Raw genomic sequence first — 4841 nt, 5'->3', positions numbered from 1 at the left:
GACTTCTTATGATCATCAACCTACAAAATAAAGTAAAATAACAAAAGAAAATAGATAAAATATAACATTGGGTTGCCTCCCAACAAGCACTTCTTTAATGTCAATAGCTTGACAGATGGCTCTCATGGAGCCTCACAGATACTCAGAGCAATGTTGGAACCTCCCAACACCAAACTTAGAGTTTGAATGTGGGGGTTCAACACCAAACTTAGAGTTTGGTTGTGGCCTCCCAACACCAAACTTAGAGTTTGACTGTGGGGGCTCTGTTTGACTCTGTTTTGAGAGAAGCTCTTCATGCTTCCTCTCCATGGTGACAGAGGGATATCCTTGAGCCTTAAACACAAAGGATTCTTCATTCACTTGAATGATCAGTTCACCTCCATCAACATCAATCACAGCCTTTGCTGTGGCTAGGAAGGGTCTGCCAAGGATGATGGATTCATCCATGCACTTCCCAGTCTCTAGGACTATGAAATCAGTAGGGATGTAATGGTCTTCAACCTTTACCAATACATCCTCTACAAGTCCATGAGCTTGTTTTCTTGAGTTTTCTGCCATCTCTAGTGAGATTCTTGCAGCTTGTACCTCAAAGATCCCTAGCTTCTCCATTACAGAGAGAGGCATGAGGTTTACACTTGACCCTAAGTCACACAGAGCCTTCTTGAAGGTCATGGTGCCTATGGTACAAGGTATGGAAAACTTCCCAGGATCTTGTCTCTTTTGAGGTAATTTCTGCCTAGACAAGTCATCCAGTTCTTTGGTGAGCAAAGGAGGTTCACCCTCCCAAGTTTCATTTCCAAATAACTTGTCATTTAGCTTCATGATTGCTCCAAGGTATTTAGCAACTTGCTCTTCAGTGACATACTCATCTTCTTCAGAGGAGGAATACTCATCAGAGCTCATGAAAGGCAGAAGTAAGTCCAATGGAATCTCTATGGTCTCATTTTGAGCCTCAGATTCCCATGGTTCCTCATTAGGGAACTCATTGGAGGTTGGTGCACGCCCATTGAGGTCTTCCTCAGTGGTGTTCACTTCCTCTCCCTCCTCTCCAGGTTCGGCCATGGTTATGGCTTTGCACTCTCCTTTTGGATTTTCTTCTGAATTACTTGGGAGAGTACTAGGAGGGAGTTCAGTAACTTTCTTGCTCAGCTGTCCCACTTGTGCCTCCAAATTCCTAATGGAGGACCTTGTTTCAGTCATGAAACTTTGAGTGATTTTGATTAGATCAGAAACCATGGTTGCTAAGTCAGAGGGGTTCTGCTTAGAATTCTCTGTCTGTTGCTGAGAAGATGATGGAAAAGGCTTGCCATTGCTAAACCTGTTTCTTCCACCATTATTGTTATTGAAACCTTGTTGAGGTCTCTCTTGATTCTTCCATGAGAAATTTGGGTGATTTCTCCATGAAGAATTATAGGTGTTTTCATAGGGTTCTCCTAGGTAATTCACCTCTTCCATTGAAGGGTTCTCAGGATCATAAGCTTCTTCTTCAGAGGAAGCATCCTTAGTACTGCTTGGTGCATTTTGCATTCCAGACAGACTTTGAGAAATCAAATTGACTTGTTGAGTCAATATCTTATTCTGAGCCAAAATGGCATTCAGAGTATCAATCTCAAGAACTCCTTTCTTCTGACTTGTCCCATTGTTCACAGGATTCCTTTCAGAAGTGTACATGAATTGGTTATTTGCAACCATTTCAATGAGCTCTTGAGCCTCTGTAGGCGTCTTCTTCAGATGAAGAGATCCTCCAGCAGAGCTATCCAAAGACATCTTGGATAGTTCAGAGAGACCATCATAGAAAATACCTATGATGCTCCATTCAGAAAGCATGTCAGAAGGACATTTTCTGATCAATTGTTTGTATCTTTCCCAAGCTTCATAGAGGGATTCTCCATCCTTCTGTCTAAAGGTTTGGACTTCCACTCTAAGCTTACTCAATTTTTGAGGTGGAAAGAACTTTGCCAAGAAGGCATTGACTAGCTTTTCCCATGAGTCTAGACTTTCTTTAGGTTGTGAGTCCAACCAAGTCCTAGCTCTGTCTCTTACAGCAAAAGGGAATAGCATCAGTCTGTAGACCTCAGGGTCAACCCCATTAGTCTTGACTGTGTCACAGATTTGCAAGAACTCAGCTAAAAACTGATGAGGATCTTCCAATGGAAGTCCATGGAACTTGCAATTCTGTTGCATTAGAGAAACTAATTGAGGCTTAAGCTCAAAGTTGTTTGCTTCAATGGCAGGGATATAGATGCTTCTCCCATAGAAGTCGGTAGTAGGTGCAGTAAAGTCACCCAGCACCTTCCTTGCATTGTTGGCATTGTTGTTGTTTTCGGCTGCCATATCTTCTTCTCCTTTGAAGAATTCAGTTAGGTCCTCTACAGAGAGTTGTGCCTTAGCTTCTCTTAGCTTTCGCTTCAAGGTCCTCTCAGGTTCAGGGTCAGCTTCAACAAGAATGCCTTTGTCTTTGTTCCTGCTCATATGAAAGAGAAAAGAACAAGAAAATATGGAATCCTCTATGTCACAGTATAGAGATTCCTTGAGGTGTCAGAGGAAAAGAAAAGTAGAAGACAAAAGTAGAAAATTCGAACTTATCAAAGAAGATGGAGTTCGAATTTTGCATTAAGGAATAGAGTTAGTTCATAAATAGAAGGATGTGAGAAGAAGGGAAGTAATTTTCGAAAATTAAGTAAAAGATTTTGAAAACATTTTGAAAAACACTAATTGATTTTCGAAAACAAAAGTGGGAAAGAAGTAAAGTGATTTTTGAAAAAGATTTTGAAATTAGAAATCAAAAAGATATGATTTGAAAACTATTTTGAAAAAGATGTGGTTAAGAAGATTTGATTGAAAAGTTATGGTTTTAAAAAGATATGATTGAAAAGATATGATTTGAAAACAAAAAAAAGATTTGATTTTAAAAATTAATGACTTGCCTAACAAGAAAAGATATGATTCAAACATTAAACCTTTCTCAACAGAAAAGGCAACATACTTAAAATGTTCAATCAAATCATTAATTGTTAGTAAGTATCTTTAAAAAAAAGGAAAGAAATTGATTTTGAAAACATTTGATTGAAAAGATATGATTTGAAAAAGATTTGATTTTGAAAAACTTTGAAAACTTGAAAAAAATTGATTTTGAAAACAAAATCTTCCCCCTTGTGCCATCCTGGCGTTAAACGCCCAGAATGGTGCACATTCTGGCGTTTAACGCCCAAAACTCTACCCTTTTGGGCGTTAAACGCCCAGCCAGGTACCCTGGCTGGCGTTTAAACGCCAGTCTGTCTTCTTCACTGGGCATTTTTGAATGCCCAGCTTTTTCTGTATAATTCCTCTGCAGTATGTTCTGAATCTTTAATTCTCTGTATTATTGACTTGAAAAGACACAAATTAAAAATATTTTTGGATTTTTAATAATGAGGAATAATCAAAATGCAACTAAAATCAAATAACAATGCATGCAAGACACCAAACTTAGCAGTTTGTATACTGTTGACACTAACCAAATGAGAATGCATATGACAAACAACAGAAATACTCAAGTCAATAGAATTCAAAGATCAAAACAAGGAAATCATCAAGAACAACTTGAAGATTTATGAAGACACATGCATAAATTCGAAAAATGCAAGAAGAACAGAAACATGCAATATTTTTGGATTTTTATGATTTTGTAAAATTTTTTTGGATTTTTCGAAAATTAAGTGGAAGAAGAAAATAAAGGTATCAAAATTCTTAATGAGAATTCCAGGAATCATGCAATGTTAGTCTAAAGCTTTAGTCTAAAGGAATTAGACATAGCTAGCTAAGCTTCAGCAGGACATTGCATTCAAGAGCTAAATTGATGATGATCAATCAGCTTTGGTGATGATAAGAACATCACCTTGAAACACTAGAATTCATTCTTAAGAACTCTGAAGAAAAATAATACCTAATCTAAGCAACAAGATGAACCGTCAGTTGTCCATACTCGAACAATCCCCGGCAACGGCGCCAAAAACTTGGTGCACGAAATTGTGATCACTACAACTTCGCACAACTAACAAGCAAGTGCACTGGGTCGTCCAAGTAATACCTTACGTGAGTAAGGGTCGATCCCACGGAGATTGTTGGTATGAAGCAAGCTATGGTTACCTTGTAAATCTCAGTCAGGCAGACTCAAATGGGTATAGATGATGAATAAAACATAAAGATAAAGATAGAGATACTTATGTATATCATTGGTGAGAGCTTCAGATAAGCGAATGAAGATGCCTTCCCTTCCGTCTCTCTGCTTTCCTACTGTCTTCATCCAATCCTTCTTACTCCTTTCCATGGCAAGCTCATGTAGGGTTTCACCGTTGTCAGTGGCTACCTCCCATCCTCTCAGTGAAAATGTTCCCATGCTCTGTCACAGCATATGGCTAATCAGCTGTCGGTTCTCGGTCAGGCCGGAATAAAATCCATCGATTCTTTTGCGTCTGTCACTAACGCCCCGCCTGCTAGGAGTTTGAAGCACGTCACAGTCATTCAATCATTGAATCCTACTCAGAATACCACAGACAAGGTTTAGACCTTCCGGATTCTCTTGAATGCCGCCATCAGTTCTCGCCTATACCACGAAGATTCCGGTTAAAGAATCCAAAAGATATTCACTAGAGCCTCGTATGCTTGTAGAACAAGAGTGGTTGTCAGTCACTTTGTTCATGAGTGAGAATGATGATGAGTGTCATGGATCATCACATTCATCAAGTTGAAGAACAAGTGATATCTTGGACAAAGAACAAGCGGAATTGAATAGAAGAACAATAGTAATTGCATTAATACTCGAGGTACAGCAGAGCTCCACACCTTAATCTATGGTGTGT

At 38.9% G+C, this 4841-nt stretch overlaps 1 non-coding gene across 1 annotated transcript; it reads left to right on the top strand.

Moving 5' to 3' along the window:
- Positions 1-1821: 1821 nt before the first annotated feature.
- LOC130972352 (small nucleolar RNA R71) lies at positions 1822-1929 on the top strand. Its single transcript, XR_009083536.1, has one exon. It is a non-coding gene; the product is annotated as a small nucleolar RNA R71 (small nucleolar RNA).
- Positions 1930-4841: the final 2912 nt, after the last annotated feature.

The sequence above is a fragment of the Arachis stenosperma genome, chromosome 3, assembly GCF_014773155.1.
Source record: "Arachis stenosperma cultivar V10309 chromosome 3, arast.V10309.gnm1.PFL2, whole genome shotgun sequence".
In the NCBI taxonomy this organism is placed as follows: domain Eukaryota; kingdom Viridiplantae; phylum Streptophyta; class Magnoliopsida; order Fabales; family Fabaceae; genus Arachis; species Arachis stenosperma.
Note: the sequence above shows the minus strand (reverse complement) of the source record. Positions and strands in the feature narration are given on the sequence as shown.